Source organism: Phascolarctos cinereus, unplaced genomic scaffold (genome assembly GCF_003287225.1).
Source record: "Phascolarctos cinereus isolate Bilbo 61053 unplaced genomic scaffold, phaCin_HiC Scaffold_8;HRSCAF=390, whole genome shotgun sequence".
In the NCBI taxonomy this organism is placed as follows: Eukaryota; Metazoa; Chordata; class Mammalia; order Diprotodontia; family Phascolarctidae; genus Phascolarctos; species Phascolarctos cinereus.
In genome coordinates, this window is record NW_027556291.1 from 33,153,064 (window position 1) to 33,171,771 (window position 18,708).

The window sequence follows — 18,708 nt, forward strand, 5'->3', positions numbered from 1 at the left end:
TCAGTCAAAAGGCCGCACCCAAGGACCTAGAAGGCCACATGTGGCCTCAAGGACATAGGTTCCCCACCCCTGTCCTAGGCTTTTAGTTTCTTATGGTCACAGAATAACAGAATGTCAGAGTGGAAAGGACCTCAGAGGCTGTTTTTTTCCAACCAAAAACTTCACAAGAACTCTCTCTGTAATAGCCTATACTATACTGGGTATCTAACCTTTACTAGAAGATACCTGGTGAGGGGCAACCTCTATGTGGTTATGGATATTGCAACTCTAGTCCCTATACCATTTTGGGCCTCCTGTGGGAACTCTCCAACTTCTCAGTCTCCTTACATTGTGGTACCACAATAACTGAGATGGTATGATCAAGGCAGTTGGTAGTGGAATTCATACCTCCCTAGTCCTAGACACTAGACTTCTTTTAAGGCAGCCCATGATTGCATAAGTTTTTTTTAAATCTATTATATAATGAACACGTATTATTTTATAACATATCATATAAATTTCATATTTTATAAATGTAATATCACTTATAGTAAATTATTAAAAATGACTTTTATAAATACTTTAAAATTTACTATTCATTCCTATTAAATTTCATCTTATTAGATCCATCTCAATGTTCTAACCTGTTAGGATCTTAAAAGCTTCCGATTCTGCCAGTGGATATGTTATCTGTCCTTCCCAGCTCAATGAAAATTGCATAGAGATGCAACCTACGGCTTTATCTAAGATGATACAAATGTTAAAGAATACAGGACTAAGCACAGATCTCTAGAACACTCGAGAAGAGACCTCCTTCTAAGCTAACATCAAAACATTAATGACATCTCTTTGGACCCGGCCAATCAACCAGTTGTAAGTCCACCTAAGTTAATTATCATCTAGCTCAAGACACTCCATCTTGTCTATGTGAGTAGCATCACAGGCTGCCAAATGCTTTGCTAAAATCCACATTATCTATGGGATCTCCCTGCTTTACCAGTTTAAGAAAGGAATATAATCTTCCATAAACTCTAATTTTGGGGGCCATTTTACAAACCAGGGCAATATTTCTTAACTAAAATAGTTTTTGTAGCTTACAAGGTTGAACTGAAATTAAAATCATCCAGAAGCCTGAGCTTTTGTCTATTTCCTAAAATGGCTAAAATGTTCCCCAGTTAAGGAGGCAGGGGTTAGATATAGGTAGTTCATAGGGGCTAAACCTAAAAACAATGCTATCGATCCATGGGCAAGTTCAAGATAATTATTTGACAGTAACAACCTTTAGGGGGCAAAGGATTCTAGGCTCCTTTATTAATTTCACAAATGCTCTCCCCTACCAAAATGAAAAATACCCCACTTCACCCCTATTCTCACTTTGTACATAGACCTATCGGTGGGAGAATCTATTTTTGAATGCCTTGATACTTTTGGCCATCATTGGGGCAACTTTTTTTGCAGATGTTTTTCTGGAATCATAAGTACCAGTGCTACTAACTGATGATATTGAGGGAATGCTGCTAGCACTAGGGCCAGCATGTAGTTGTATATCACCGCTACTGTAGTGGGTGGTTGGGGTATATAGGGCAGGCTTGGTCTTAATCATTTCAGAAACAGTTGCTCTGCCAGTGCCAAATTTTTCCTGCTTCTTTCTAATATACCGAGGTGGTCTGGCTACAGAATCGACAAAAGCCATCATTGTCTGACGGCCTTTGGGTCTACTGGCATGAGCTGATCGGATATTCTCTGTCAAAAGCAGCAGTCGCTGCGCTTGTGCGTCCTGAAGCCGATGATATAGCTCCCTCCAGGACTCACATTCTCTTGGTCTTTCCTTATTAAAATCTCGATTACAATGAATTTTCCATAACTTATCGGTCTCCTCAAGTAATACGTGATTGTATCCCTCAATTCTGCGCAGCTGTTCAGGTGTACACTTCTCCAGAACCGGTTCCAGCAATGTATAGGGTGCACTTCCAACATTAAAGATGGAATCCAGATTGTTATTGAGGACCCTGATGCACTGCTGACGAAGTGATATTAATTTTGATTGGTAAACACATTTGGGTCCTGAATAAACTTGCATCTTCAAATTCGTTCTTTGTCCTGTAAATCCAATTCCTTCTTCCTCGTGGTAGGAGGAAACCATTTTCCTCTTTGGTTTCATAAGGAGAGGTGTTTGAAGAGATGGAATTTGACAACTTGGTTGTACTGTAGGCAAGAAGGTATCTCCTAAGTGTGGTGTAACAGGAGTGGAGACGTTTTTCAATTTGGCCACTATAGTTCCAGATCGTTGTTTCTCTGGTTTATCATCATTCATCTTAGGCAGCTTTTGAACTGAATTTAGGCTTTTACTATCAGTTCTGGCACTATTCTCTTTAATGTGACCTTTGTCTTCATAAACTACAATTGGAATTTCTGTACTCTTTTTCCTTTGCGGCTGCCAGGAACAGCTGAAACAAGAATCATAAGATGTGGTGGGATGTTCATCTTTATCATATGGTTCTGGCTCCCCAGACTCTAGAATGCAGCTGGCTGTGCTTTTGTGGGAGTTCGGGACTTTGTATTTCCCCTCCTGGGTCTGTGTGTTGTTAGATACTCCCTTGTCTTTGAACCATGTCCTTACACCCAACAAGTCCTTACTTAGTTGGGGTTTTTCCAGTTTGGATTCTGGAGTATCCTGGTGTTTTGTTTTTATACTGTGTTTTACAAAAGCTAACTCCAAAGGAGGAAAACATTTTTTGACACTGCAACTCTCTTTATTCTGGTCTTTCCTGGTAGAACCGTTCTGTTTCTCCTCTGTGTCAGTTCCCGAGGGTGGCCTCTGGCATACCTCCCTGGATGCAACATTAGATAAAATTTTCTTTTGTCCTTCAAAGTCCGGTTGACATTTCTCTTTCTGATATGATAATCTGTGCCCCCTGCTCTCATTAAAAGGCCCTGGTTTAACCTGGGATGGTTTACCTAGTGGACTCTCTTGTATGGTCTTTACTTTGTCTTGAAAGTGAAGGCCCGAGTCTTTACCAGATTTCCGATCTCTCTCTTCCCAGGGACTGTAATAGTCTACGCTGATGGGCTGAAGGTTGGTGGAAGGCTGCGACTGGACTCGGCCACTGCCTGGACGATCCAACGATAAAATTTGATTACATCGTTTCCTTTCTTCTCTTCTCTCACGATCAGGTGATACTCTGAGGCTCCTCTCAGGCTCCCAGAGCTTTAGCTGCTTTTTATCTCTAAAATCTGGGTTCAGTGGCTGGCTATACGAAGGTTTCCAAGTGTTTTGGAAGTTGCCCCCCCTGGAGGAAACATCATGGGGCCGCTTCCTGGAGCTACTCCTCTGGGAGCCCTGCTTCTCCCAAGCTAACTCCAAGTCAGAGTCCAAGTCTTCATCAATAGGGATTAGATTTTTCCATCGCCCCACTATATTCTGAGCCATGGCACCCACTTCTTCGTATTTGCATAAACTGTTCACAGTCATGCCAATGCCAGTCTTCACCAGAACATGCGCTGTCATTGGTAGATCATTAAGCTTTTTCATATATTTCAACACCATCTTCGGATGTGGGAGCCATAACAGCCCTGCCTGGAGTCGTTGCGCCTCCTCCAGCATGGCAGCCTCCCACTCAGAGACCATGGTGGCTAGTGTAGCAGTGATCTGGTCTCCAAGGTTAGAAGTAGCTTTGGACACTTCCAACTTGAGGCAGACGGGGGGGAGGGGAGAAACGGGGACGGACAAGTGGAGGGAAGGTTCTTCCTGGACTCTTCACTGGGTCAGGTTAATGCAGAACTCAGGAACCTCAATTTAAAAAGTAATAATAATAACATCTCTGACTTCTGTTTTTCTGTCACAGACGTTTCTAGAAAAACGCCTCCCCTCACCTTTGACCACCCCTTGCCCTCTTCCATGGAACCTTCCCTTTTAGTTACCTAAACAATAGAGATGGTCATGCCTATACAATATTCCTCTGTATGCTATCCTTCTAGGCATTGCCTCACCCCCCCCCCAAGTATGTTTCACTATCACTAAGCTGTTGTTACTGGTTACTTTTTTAAAAATTACTGTGGAATTTTGTTTCAAACTTAGCGTTCTTTTAATTTACATTACCGCAGCCACTGAGTATATTGATCTACCAGTTCTTTTTATTTCATTCATGCCAATTCTTACCCATCATTCCATGTTTCTCTGAATCCTTACCAATGAGTATTTCTTCCCCAAAATATCTAATTACCTTCACATACCATAATTTGTTCATCTATTCCACCACCCATCCACTTGATTTCCAGTGATTTTTACCTAAATAGTGCTGCTATACGGGACCACTGTACCGATGTGTTTTTTAACCTCCTTGGGGTGGCACAGTGGGAAGAGAGTTCGATTTGGAGTGGGATGACCTAGGTTTTAATCTGGCATCTCATTTGTTACTTGTGTGACTTTTGGAAAGTTATCCCTTTCCCTGACCCAACCTCCCACTGTATAATGAAAGGGTTGAACTAGATGACAGTATAAGGTCCCTTCTAGTTAGAAACATTTAAATTCATATGCCCAGTGATGGAATCAAAAGGCTAAAGGGTATAAACTGATCACTTCTCTGAGATAACTCTGAACTGTTGGCATGAATGGTTGAACCAAAACATTGTCACCATGACTATCTTCTCACAGCATCTCCAGAATCACAGAATCTCATAGGTGACAGGGGTGACAGAGACCTCAGAGGTCACTGAATCTAGCCCATACCTGGACAAGAATCTCCTTTACAATATACTTGATTAGTAGTCATCCAGCCTTTTCCTGAACACTTAATGATGAGGAACCCTTTACCTTCTAAGACAGCCCATTTCACTTTGAGACAGCCCTAATTGTTAGAAAGTATTTCCTGACATTAAACTGAATTTATCTCTTTGCAACTTCCTTTCGTTGTTCTGGATTCTTCCCTATGGGGCCAAACAAAACAAGTCTAAGCCATTTTCTACATGAAAGTTCTTAAAATACCTAAAAATAAATACTTAAACATAAGTCACTAAACATTCCTTTCTTAATGCTGAGTAGAGAAATAATGGTGGAGATGAGGTCCACTTTACTTATCATCTCCACCACCAAGTGCCACCATGGTAGATGGTCAATAAGCAATGATTAGGTACCTATTATATGCCAGGCACTGTGAGCACTGGGGATACAAAGAAAGGCAAATGACAGTCCCTGCTTTCAAGCAGCTCACAGTATAACGGGGGAGAGAGCATGAAAACAGCTAGATAAGCATAGGAGCCCTGGGAGTGGCAGAGCCTCCCAGGCCACAGGTCCAGCCCTCATGGCCATTATCGGGAGAGGCAGCTCTTGTGCTGACCAACTGCCACCTACAGGACAGGCGAGCCAACTTAGTTGAAATAGCATGACACCTGAAGGGGTGGGGGAGATAGGAAGCATCATGTGCCAGGCAAGTCAGACCACCACTACTTTGACTACCATCTCCCTCCAGACCCTGATGGAGACAACCCAGGCCCCTGAACCAAAGAGCTTTAGGAACAGCATTGCTTGTAGCCTAATACCTGTAGCCATCATCCTGGGAAGGAATCCTTATGGAGACAGCCTAGCCACAGCTCCTACAAGGGCTCCAGCCACAGCTAATGAAGACCCAGAAAAGCAAGATCTTGCCCCCAAAGTCTTTCTCACTGTCCAATGGGCCAACCTCAGAAAAAATATGATATGATTTATCAGTGGAGATGGCATTAAAAAAGAGGCATTAGTATCTGCTTTGCCACTGAACTCTAAGGGCCAATGGACCTTTCCAAGTGACTTACATAGGTATTATTTCCACAATTAGAATGTGAGCTCCTTTAGAGCAGGGACTGTCTTACTATTTTGTATTCCCATCACTTAGCAAAGTACTTTGAATATAGTAAGCATTTAATGCATTCTTTCTTTCTCTTCCTTCCTTCCTTCCTCTTTCTCTTCTTCCTCTTCTTTTCTTTTCCCTCTTCTTCTTCTTCTCTCTCTTCCTTCTTTCCTTCCTTCTTTCATTCATTTGTTACTCATAAGCCATTCAGATGAACTAGAATGAGGTCAGGGCAGCTCTGGACCAGAAGACTCCTTTCCCCTAAAGATACCCAGCACTTCTTAGGATTCGGCAGTGTTGCCACTTTATTCCCATACTTTTTCACTTAAGCCCTGTAGTTAGTGACTACACAGGTTTTTTTTTTTTTGATCTTCCCTCCATCACTAAAAACTCTGAAGGTCTCTGAACTTCGGAAACAGCAATTCACCTTCTCTCCTCTTTCATCCTCCAAAGAAACCTTGCATTACTCAGACCCACAATTCCCATTTGCCATGAAGGCCAATACCTCTACTTTAGCTGTGAGAGTCAACTTGTTCTAATCTGGCAAAGGGTCCTCCCGAACCATAGGAAAGAAGGAGCTGCTAGTTAGTTGTGCTACATTTCAAATCAAGCAGAATTATCTGCTTGCAGTGCAAAGACACATTCACCCTGATGACTTTATGCATGGCCATGGCCACGGCCAGAACCTCTATAACCAGATTAAGCCCAACTTTCAACAATATTGATAAAGTGTCTGTTTCAGCCAGGAGAGTGTGATAGAAACTTAGGCATGTACAGATCAAATAAAAGTCCAGCCCTGGCCTTCAGAGACCTCACAGGGTAGTAGAAAGTTCACCTCCCTCTCTGTCACCCCACCAATACAATACAAAACATCAACTGTTTCCAGGTTTTGCCATCTTCATCAATTTGTGTGTTTTAAGGTAAAGCTGAAGAGTCGTTTTAGTTTGAATTTCTTTTATTATTGCTAATTTAGAGCATGTTTTAATGGTCACTGATGGCTTGAAATTCTTTTTCTTTTTTTTCTTTAAATTTTTTTTTTTTATTTGAAAGCTGTTTCTATCCTTTAATCATTTATATCCTCGGGCTCTGGTTCTTAGCCTTATATATTTGTGTTGCTTCCTTACATATTTTGGAAATCAGACCTCTGTATTTAAGGCAAAGATTCTTTCCCACTCACCAGTTCTTCTTCACTCTCTGCACTGATTTTGTCCACACAGAATCTTTTAAAATTTTATGTAATCAAATTTTGGTTTTAATGTCCAGCCCTAGAGGCATCATTGTATGGTGGATAGAGGGCTGGTCTTAGACTCAGCAAGAGCTGGGTTCAAATCCTTCCTCTGAAACATCTTGGCTGTATGGTCCCTGGGCAAATCAAGGACTAACAGACTCAGAGAATTTAGAATTACCTGAGGGTTCTAACGAACCACTTTGAATTGCTCAACTGTTGCTGCTCTGGTGCAGGGATTTTCTTCATCAAGAGTCGACCCAACCTGGTGAAATCAGAAGCCCAGACCTTTTCCCTCGTACCCACTCCCACCAATCACCTGTATGCATTGGTTGGCTAAGAATTCTCCATTGAGCTACAGTTGTGAGGAGTACTGTTTTCCTTCCTTTCTACTAAGTTTTAGGATGTGACCTTTTACATTCTCGTGATGCAGTCATTTAGAATATGTTGTGATAAATGGTATAATATGCTGGGCTAAACCTAATTTCTTCCAAACTGCTTTCTAGTTGTCCCAGAAGTTCATGTCAAATATAGAGTCCTTTCCCTGGTAATTTATACTTTGGATTCTGGTGCTTGGAATAAGTTCATAACACCGATTCTCATAACAGTCCTTGTAAGGAATGTGTCTTATGAAAATTAGAGTGAATCCTTGACTGGAATGCAATGGAAGGCTGGTGAGTTTCGATTGGCCTTCTATTCCTTGATTAAACTTAAGGCTCTTTCGCTGTTTGCCTTGAATTGAGAACATTTGTGACTCAACGAGCAGTATTACTATCATAGGCTGCGTCTGACTGGGATGATCTTTTGAAGAGTGGAGTACAGTAAAAAGAATATGGAAGACTCCCCCCCCCCCCAAGACTTGGGGCAAGGCCTACTGTGTGCACGGCTACAGAACAGATGGGCCCCTTAGTGGAAAGGAGAACTGGACTAGATGACCTCTCGGGTACACTCTAGCTCCAAATCTATGACCTATTTGTTTGCGTGTGGGGTTTTCCTTTGACAATCTCTCCTTTCTCCTCTTTTGATGTCGTTTAATTTCATTTGATGCAAATGTTTCTGTTTTGACTTTAAAAAAGGGAACATACGCTTATAGATGACCATTTAGCTTATCCATGTTGCCAGATTTCCCATCAATACATTCTAGAAAGATTTGTAATAATAATGAAAGGCATAATAGGATAGTGGACAGAAACTGGGGTTGGAGTGAAGAAAATCTGGGTTCAAATCCAGACACTTAATAGTTGTACAAACCTGGGCAAGTAATTTAACATCACTGGGCTTTAGGCAACTTCCTCAGGCTCACCTACTAAGTCAGAGGGAGGTTGGGATCTGCTAAGTTGAGAGAGTTCCCATAACAATGATGAAATCATACATCCTCCACATACCTTTGAATTCTAATAATAAGAGCTAAAACCGAAAGGGCTCCAACGCTTAAAGAGCTGATGCTCAATTAAGCAGAATGCCCATTTAAACAGAGCACCCCATTTCTCAAGTATTAAGTTAGATTTCACCATAATGCTGAGCGTAATAACCAATCTGTAATTTTATATAGCTCCACTAATCTGAATGGGTCACATAATATCACTGGAGTGAACACTCTCTCCCCCTAGTCAAACTGCTAGGCTTCCATCAATGCCTTCACATTCTATGCAATTCTTGGTCATATTTTTCCAAAATCTTCCATAGAGGATACAACCAAAGAGGGGGGGGGTCTTCTAATACTTAACAAACACTGGTTCATGACCTGTACTGTCCATTCACTTACTTGCTATCAGTAAGTGTCTCTCCATTATCCATGAAACAGAAGATACAAATGGAAACCCTGCTCCATAAAATCAATAGGATGAAAACAAATTATTCCAATGTAGTTTTATTTTGGAAGGACAAAGAAAAATAGCATTTTTCTTATTCTGAGCAGGATCCTGGAAGGCACAAAAAATAGTAAAATCAATTTTGAAATAAAATATTGATGAGACTTTACTGAGAATTTCAACAAGATTTTGAAGATACAACATTGTTGTAGCTATCAAAACTTTTCCCCTCTTATTAGATCATGAGAAAAGAAGTTGTATATGAGAATTGGAATCCAATTATCCACAGTCAGTTGAGTAGATCTAAACATAGCCAGCATGCATAATTCAGATGAAATCAGCCATTTAATAAGGCTTAATATTTGTTTGTGTGTCAGTTTCTTTTATTATATTTCTTGGCTGTGTTTGCTACTTTACTAGAATTCCAAAATGGAAGGGATATTGCTCATATGATTTGATATTGCATAAGTTACTGCACTTAACGTGTTCTCCTTTGTATGGTGGGTATCTGAGTGTGTTAACTCCTCCAACAATATCACACACACACACACACCCATTAGCTTTTTGAGAGCTGAGTCTACATCATATCTGTGTATCTCAGTGCCAGTCCAGGGCCTTGCATACAATAGATGCCAAATAAATGCTTGTTGAATTGGACAGTGTTCACATAAAGTTTGTGTCTCTAGTAGCTATCATGTATGGGAGAGTCAGCATGACAGTGGATAGCACACTAGACACAGAGTCCTGAAATCCTGGGTTCGAATCCTGCTTCAGACAACTACTTCTTACGTAGCAAGGCATTTCAGCTGTGAGCTGATTTCTCATCTATAAAGTGAACATAAAAATGCCTCTCATCTCTCTCTCACAGTGCTGCTGGAAAACTGACTGATAACGAATGCACGACCAACAGGTCACAAACCTTAAAAAGCCATGGAAATATCCATGAGTATTATTATCCCTAGTGTTGGTGTTAAGGTACGAGGAGAACTGGAGGAATTTGAGAGATGAGAAGACAAACATTCTGCTATCAATTTATTATTTCATTCTACCCAGTTACCATTCAGAAACCTTATTAGGAGATTTATCTGATATCAGTTCAATAGCTACATGACTTTGCTATATTGGGGAGTGACGGATTAACAAAAGCACACATTCCAGGAGTTATTATTCACAACCCAAGTACCCCATAGAATTCTGTCCCTAGGCTTGCTATTCTATATACGGAGGACAATCTGCTATTGGTTTGATAACCAGGAATGAATAGAATAAGGAAATTTTAAAATGTATTGCAGATGCATTATCAAAGGTATTTTCAATATTTGTATATATTATACATATACATACATTCAATATATGTATAAATATTCAATATATTTGCATGCAGAGAGATAGAAAAAGGCAGAAAGAGAGATAGAGACAGAGAGAGACATCTATCCATCCATCCCAAGTATCTACTTGTTATTGGTAAGAGCAGAGGTTTTCATTTTCTCCATGAATATGAGTAGAGATTATAAAAACATCTCACATTCATATAGAACTTTCTAGTTTCCTTATCATCATTATATCATTAACTCCAATAAATGAAAGGAATGAAAAAACATTAATTAAAGACTTGCTGCCTATCAGGGGCCATGCTAAACACCAGTGATACAAAAAAAAAAACCCATGTAAAACAATCCTCGCCTTCAAGGAGGCAGTCTCTGTCCCTTAACACAGCTCTCCTTACATAACCCCCAAACCCTTGGGATAAATCATAATCACCGTGAGTCCAAATTCACAAAATTATTTTTTTTTGTTTTTTTTGGTTTTTTTTGTTTTTAACCAGGCAATGGGGTTAAGTGACTTGCCCAGGGTCACACAGCTAGTAAGTGTTATATGTCTGAGGCTGCATTTGAACTCAGGTCCTCCTGAATCCAGGGCTGGTGCTCTATGCACTGCGCCACCTAGCTGCCCCCACAAAATTATTTTGAAGTGAGTGATGTGGGGCCTAGTGGTACTTAATGAAAATTAAAAGAATGAATTCTCTCCCCACCCCTCCCACCTCCTGCCCCCCCCCAAAAAAGTTTAGTCAAAGTGCCACCACATTATAATATTACAAAGGGCACTTCTGTACAACAAGATATTAGCGTGCTCCACTGGAGCACCATTTTCCATGCACTGGCATACTGGGGGTTATCTGGTTTGAGGAGAAAGGGGTCTCACATATGCAGAGGTGGTGAGCATTGACTCTGATGTTATTTTCAATGGTAGGTTTCTGGATGTATCTATTATACAAAATTCAATCAATGGACCTAGGAGTAGATATGTGTGAATAACACACACTTGAATTCATAATGCAATAGAAGTAATTGAAGGAGTTTGTTAGGGATACTTGGGGTGGGAGGGGGTTATGTAGGAGCTGGGTGTTCACTGCTACGTATATTCTTCTTTCTAACAGGTCTAATTCTTAATACATTTTGTCCGTACTTTAAGCCTAAACAAGCTTGTCTTCACCTTGTACCCATTGCTCCCTCTGGGGTCAAATAGAACAAGTCTAACCCCTGTTCCACATAACAGCCCATCAGAAATTTAATGACAGTTATCTTGTCCCCATAAGTCTTCTCTTCTGTAAGCTAAATGTGCCTGACTCCTTCAATCATTGTATGAAATGAACTTAAGGCCTTTCACTACCCTGACTGCCTCGTTTGGGATACTCTCCAACTTGTCAGTTTCCTTCCTAAAATGTGGTGTGCAAAACTGAAAACAATACTCAAAATATGGTCTCAGCAGGGCAGGGAACAAGGGAACTCTCTTCTCCCCTGTTCTGGGCTGTAATGTGTCTCTTAATGTGGCCACCATATCATATTGTTGGCCTATATTGAGCTGAAACTCCCAGCTCTTTTTCTCATGAACTAGCCGTGCCTCCTTCATACTATATTTGTACAAATGATTTTTAACTCACATGTAGAATGTTATAGTTACCACTACCAAATTTTATCTTAATAATTTTGGTCCATTGTTCTCACCTGACAAGATCTTTTTGCATCCTGAATGCTGTCAAACGTATTAGCTAACCTTCCCAGCTCCAAGCCATCTGTAAAGTTGTTTTTTTCTCTAGCTAACGTGTTTATAGTGTCAGGCATTGTGCTAAGTGCTTTATGAGTATTATCTTATTTGATCCTCACAACAACCCTAGGAGGTAGGTGCTATGATTATCCCCATTTTGCAGATGAGGGAATCGAGACAAATAGATGTTAAGTGACTTGCCCAGGGTCACATGGCTAGGAAGTGTCTGAAGCCATATTTGAGCTCAGGTCTTCTTGACATCAGGCCCGGTGCTCTATCCACTGCATCACCAAGCAGCTTAGGTGAACTTGAAAAGCATTATTTCTATTTCTTCATGCTGGTGTTAGACTCAAATAGGCTCAAGCAATACTGCAGCTCAGAACTCCCGAACTCAAGAGATCCGCTAGCTACCCCTAGTATGAGCTATTTCCCCCAGCCCTCCTTCCCTTTTTGAAAATTGAGACACCAGGTGCCCTTCTCCACTCTTGTGGCACTTTCCTCATGTTCCATGATCTTTCTAATATCATTGAAAATGATTCAGCAGTCACACTTGCCCCCTCTTTCAGTTCATCTGGGTCTGATGATGTGGAACTCAACAAGGGCTCTCTTACCATCTTCATACTAGTTCACTATCAGCATAAGGAAAGTAAGGATAGAAAGGAATGAATGAATGAATGAATGAATGAATGAATGAATGAATGAATGGGAGAGATGTTGTGAAGGTGGATGGATGTGAGAAGTGTGAAGAGAGTCAAATACTCTCAAGTTTATTATAAACAGTGGAGTTTGGGTGAATAGTGGTACCAAAGACAAGAATAATGATATTTGAAGAAAGTATAAGTTTAGGGGTGAAATTAATGAACTCTTTTGATACAGAATCATAAATTTCAGAGCTGTAAAGGACTTTAAAGATCATCAAGTACAACTCTCTTCATGTTACAGAGAGAGAAACTGAGGCCCAGTGAGGAAAAGGAACTTGACTGAGGTCACTCAGGTAGTACCTGGCAAAGTGGCAAATACAATCAACACTGAGAGACAGAAAGTTTTTCAATTGTTTTTCAAACACGAAGCTTACCCCTTAGGGTAATAATGTATCTACCTTCCCAATGCTGTATACTTAACAGCTTTTGTGAAGTCACTGGTTGCTAGGAAACAGTTTTATGCTATGTTAAGGAACAGTTTACTACAAGCAGTTTTATGAAGGTGCATAAGCTGGTAGACTGAGCCCAGCACTGAAGACCAAGCTTGAGTGCAACAGTCCAGAAGATAAGACCTCAGCTACTGCTATACCAGGCAAGGATGTAATGTCCCATCGAATCCATACTCCAGCTACTAGTAACTGTCTCATTTTTTAACGGACATGCTTTACTATTTGTTCCACACTCTCTGGATGATAATCTACGTCCCATGGCTGGGCCTCACTACAGTCACGGTGAAGCTGGCTTCCCATTCTCTTGCCATCCTGATTGTTGGTTTATATATCCTGTGCAGTCTACCAGCAGGCAAGAAGCTGATTGTTATCCTGGCCCAGAAACTCTGTATGATAGTACTGTTCCCCATTAACTGGACCCTGTGGCAGATCTGGTATGTACTGTCAGCTCAGGCCTCACACTTCCTTTGCCCTTCAACCCATCTGATCCACAAAAGAACCTGGAAATTAGTGACACAGCTGAAAGATGAACCACGCAAAGCCCTTTTCCACTGGACACAATGGGCTTATTATAGCTTTGTCATCTTCTACATAAATAACACGAGTGCCTCAGAGACAATCTTAGATACCCTTGCGCAACAGCTTTCCTTCATCTTGCTGCTTCATTGCCTGGATACATTTTGGTCGATAATCTTTCAGGGGTCCCAATCCAGGAGGCTCCTTCAAGTCAGGAAGGATGCCAAAGAACGGTGGTATCCCAGACCAGCCAAAGTACAGCCTGAAATCTGCACCTCAGATCTCCCCGGCAGAAAGATCTGTATGAATGAGTCTTTACTAGAGTCAATTCCATCTATAGCACAAGAACTCTGCCCAGAAACCATCTATTTCCACTTTCTGACAGCACCTATTGAGAAAGATGACAACAATTGCCACTTTGAGAACATCGAGGTTCCTTTGAACACCAGGACCAGGCATGACAGGATGGCCAGAAGGCTCACCTTGCCCCCTACAGGGAATAACAACTGAAGTCGAGAGCATCCTACATCTCCATCATTCTAGTGTCAATGGATGCCATGACCATCCCTCTACCTTAAGTTCATAAAATGAAAGACAATAAAGAGAACAGGTGTGAGTCAACTCAAAGAATCCCTGTTGTTTTCTTTGTGTCTGTGAAAGATAGCTTGTTGAATTCCTACCCATTGTTCAAGCAGAACAAGGTGGGGGTGAGGGGTGTGGGGGGAACTATTAGATTTGGTAAATGGGTTGCTATGATGAGACAGGGCTACAGAGTACTTTAAATAATAGATGGCAGCCGTGTGATGTTGGAGGCCAGCCCAAGGACAGGTGAAATGGCCCTGAAAAGCCCCTGTCTCCCACTGAGAAACAATATCCTATTACTGAGGAACTATCCCAGGGGATGAAATAATAGGTTCATGGACACTGCATCGGGCTAGATGCCCAACTATAAATTCCTTTTTGCAAAGCCTCAGTTAGAAAGTATGCTTTCTTTTCTTGAGATAAAGGCTATCCCCCAAATCTGGTGCATATTGTTTCTATATTCATATTATACTTTGTATTCAAGTTAAGAAAAAAAAGGATATTCTCTTTCTATTAATGTACTCCCAAATTAATTTAGTGCCAAAACCCCAGTAATCTCGCCTGGACTAGGTAGGAAGGTACTGTCCTGCTTCTCTGGCTTTTGAGCCAGGTAAATTGTGGCTCTTACTTTTTCTAGTTTTGTTATCTAGCTAGGAAAATAAAAATGGCGACTATTTGTTTGCAAAGGACTCTGTATTATGCTATCTCATTTAAATCTCCCAGCGAGACTAAGAAGTAGGTCTAGCAGCTCTCAATGTTCCCACTTCACATATGAAGAAACTGAGACGAAAGAAAATGAAGTGACGTGCTCAAGGAACCGTGGACGTAAACAATAAAGTACATATACAGAATAGATGAGAGAAGGAAGCACCAGCAACTTGTGGGGGTGGAGGGGGGAATGCAAATTCTCAAAGGCTTTTCTTCTCTAGACTAAACATCCCCAGTTTCTCCAATCTATTCTCACATGGCATAGCTGCTTTCCAGCTTATTGATGTCCTTCTTAAACTGATGTTCTCTGATCTAAACCCCATATTCCAGATGTAGTTTGACTAGGGCAGAGTACAGAAGGGTCACCACCAGCTTGTACCTGGAAATGATGCTTTTAGCTGTTACAACATACTGCAGACTCTTACTTAGGTTGTGGTCCACTAAAACCTCCAAATCTTATTCAAACAAACTGCTTTCTAACCCTATATCACTGATCCTTTATTTGTAAAACTGATTTCTTTAACCCAAGTGTAAGTTGTTACATTTATCCCTATCAAAATTTTATTCTATTAGATTCAGCCCAATGCCCCACCCAGCCAAGATCTTTGTGAGTCTTGGCTCTTGCATCTGGTGTCTGTTCTTCCTTCCTGTTTTGTATCATGTGAAAATATGATGAGTAATTATGGTGACACAATTATTTGAGGAGATATTGCATTCACATTATAAAATCTAGGCATAGGACATCCATTTTAATATAATAAAAACATATATCTTAAGCCAAAGGATAGCATTCCTTGAAATGGGAAAATACTAGGAGTTTTATAGTAATAACACAGGGTAAGTCAAGAATATCTCCTTCAGGCATAAAGATAAGTAAAGTGGAGAACATATTATCTTTATTTAAAGATGGCATGATGGTTTACTTAGAAAACCCCAGAGAATCATCAGGCAGTAAAAGATGTGATTAATAGCTTCAAGTGGCAGGATGCAAAACAAAGAACCCCCAAATCACCACCATTTCTACACCATTCAAATTCACCAGAAGGGAATTATAGAAAGAGAAATTCTATTTAAATAAGTAAGCACAATTCCAAGGGGACCAATGATGAAGATGAAAGGTGACAGAAAGGTGATAGAATTAGGGTAAAGCATGAGACATACATTTTGAGACTTGACAAATGTATGAATTTGTTTTGCTTGACTATATTTATTACAAGAGGGTTTTTCTTTCTTTTTTAATGTGTGTGTGTATGTGTGTATAAAAACTAGTGAGAGAGAGAGAGAGAGAGAGAGAGAGAGAGAGAGAAGAAGAAAGAAAAGACAGTCAGTGAAACTTTTTATTTTTACTACCCAAGTGAAAATTGAAGGAAATTCAGAAGGTAACACAAGGGGGAAAGCTTTCAATTTCTTAATTGTTGAATTCCTAATATACTTTATTTAAAAGGAAGCTGCATATTACAGAGATTCACGTTTGCATATATATTTCTCTTTTAAAATTCTGCTTCATATGGGGTGGGGGTGGGGAGAAGAGAAGGCTGAGCTGCTATCATCTGGCCAGCAGTTACCAGGCAAGAAGGAGAATATCTGCTCTCTAGATAGCAGCAGGAGGGGTGTGTGTGTGTGTGTGTGTGTGTGTGTGTGTGTGTGTGTGTGTGTGTGTGTACTTGGAGAAAATCAACCTAAATCTTATATTGGGCCATTGTACCAAGATTACTATAACTAGGGCATGTCTAATCCATTCTCAGAAGCAATATTCTTTTTTTCCTGCATTTCATTACTCAATCATCATGCAGAGACAGATGGCAGCCCAGTGAATTGAGCACTGGGCCTCAAATCAGGAAGACCTGAATTCAAATCTAGCCTCACATACTTACTAGCTGTGGGACCCTGGGTGAGTCACTTAACCTCTGTCTGCCTTGGTTTCCTCAACTGTAAAATGCAGATCATAATAGCACCTACCTCCCAGGGTTGTTGTGACAAGCAAATTAGATATTGGTAAAGGGCTTAGCCCAGAGCAGGTGTTTAATAAATGCTTATTTGTTACTGTCTTCCTTGTACTTGCTTCACTCTGTAGAGTTCACTTAAGACTTCTCGTTCTTTGTATTCACGGTATTCACTTTCTTTTGGCACAGTAGATTCCGTCCTTGTATCACAAGTTGTTGCGAGATTCCACAATCAACAGACACCTTGTTTGGTCACTCTAACTTTCTTCCTGACATGCTGCTCCAAGCTGTCTCTGCATGCCCTCTGAATTGGACCCTGGAGTAACGGATACACTTAGCTTTGGAACTCCTGCCTGAAGAACGTGCTGTCAGGCAACAAGCATGTAAGCACTTATTAAGTAAGGGCCAGGCACTGTATTCAAAGAAAGGTGAAAACAGTTCCTTCCTTCAAGGAGCTCAGGTTCTAATGGGAGAGAGAGCAGGTACACAACCGTGTGCAAACAAGTTATATGCAGAGTAGATGGAAGGTAATCTTAGAAAGGAAGGACCTGGGGAAGGGGGTGGGGGAGAATCAAGAAAGGCCTCCTTAAGAAGGTAAGATTTGACCTGAATTTTATGGGAAGCCAAGGTTGCTAGGAGTCAAAATTGAGGATGGAGGACACATCAGCCATGGGGGGGCATGCCCCACCACCCAGGGGTAACAGCAGGTGTAAACACATGGAAGATGCATTTATATGCATGGGAGATTTCCTAAGAGACCTGGAGAACTGCACAAAATGGAGAGACGAGACAGAGAGGGATTGTGAGCCATGCCAGTGGTGAAAATACCTACACTAATAAAATAATTGATTTGTCTAAATGACCTATTTAAGGCCTAAGGAAATTCCTTTAAGGTCCTGTCTTTTGACATAAGTGAATCCATCACTTACCAGCAATTAGAAAAGATAAGTAAGAGTTTCTTCTCAAAGCTATCTCTTTTCCATCTTCACAGGAACAGACTCAGATCATTTCTGTGCCGTGTAGGATGTCCAAATTCACTGGCCATAAACTATTCCCATTGCCTAGCCCTGCTCTCCTTTCCCATAGGGCCACAAAGACCATGTGGCAACACTAATAATATGTGTGGTACATTATGATGACTTCAGAGATCTCAAAGTGATTTTATTTCTGTGCAGTACGCTAGGTTGACATTCAAGCAGTGAGATCTTAGTGTCCAGCCTGGCAAGAAAGTTGACTCTTTAAATTGAAACTGGGTTTTAGCAAAATCTGAATGAACTCCTTGGTTGTTCATATCGCTGAAGGCAAATTTGGATTAAGTGTGATTTCCTTCCATCCTCTCTGAGAATCTTTGTGAAGCAGCTTGGTTCATTTAACGAAGTTGCTTTAATGAAGCAATCTACCCCGCCCCAACTGCCTCCCTTCCCTGAAAAACAAGTATCTTTCTTTCTCTCTATATTTTAAATTAATTTAAAATATGGAGCTAAAGCCACTGATTTCATAGAAATAAAAGAAAGCAGAAAGAAGATAGATGCAGAAACTCTCCCAGATAGTAAATGGAGAATTAGGAGGCAGGTAGAAAGGAGACTTTTTAGGTATATTTGACTCGAGGCCTTCCCAGATGGGACTAGGTAAGGGAGCCTCAAAGATAGAGTGGATAACTCCAACTTGTTTTAACAAACCTCTTTCTGACCAACCTTCCCATTTGCCCTGCTCCCCTTCCTCTTTTCTTCTCTTCCCATCCCCCTCTCTCCTTTGCTTTCCTCTGTGTCATCTGGGTTCTAATCCTGACTCCAGCTCTGCCTTTCTATGTGCCTTGGGAAATGTCATTTAACCTGCCTTGATTCCTCATCTGTGAGATGAGGGTAATGACATTCATATCTCCTTTGCTCAAAAGAGCATTGTGAGGTTTAATGAAATATAGCCC

At 40.9% G+C, this 18,708-nt stretch overlaps 1 pseudogene; it reads right to left on the reverse strand.

Annotated features, from left to right (window-relative positions):
* Positions 1-1,366: 1,366 nt before the first annotated feature.
* On the reverse strand, positions 1,367-3,607 carry LOC110199806 (elongin-A pseudogene; annotated as a pseudogene).
* Positions 3,608-18,708: the final 15,101 nt, after the last annotated feature.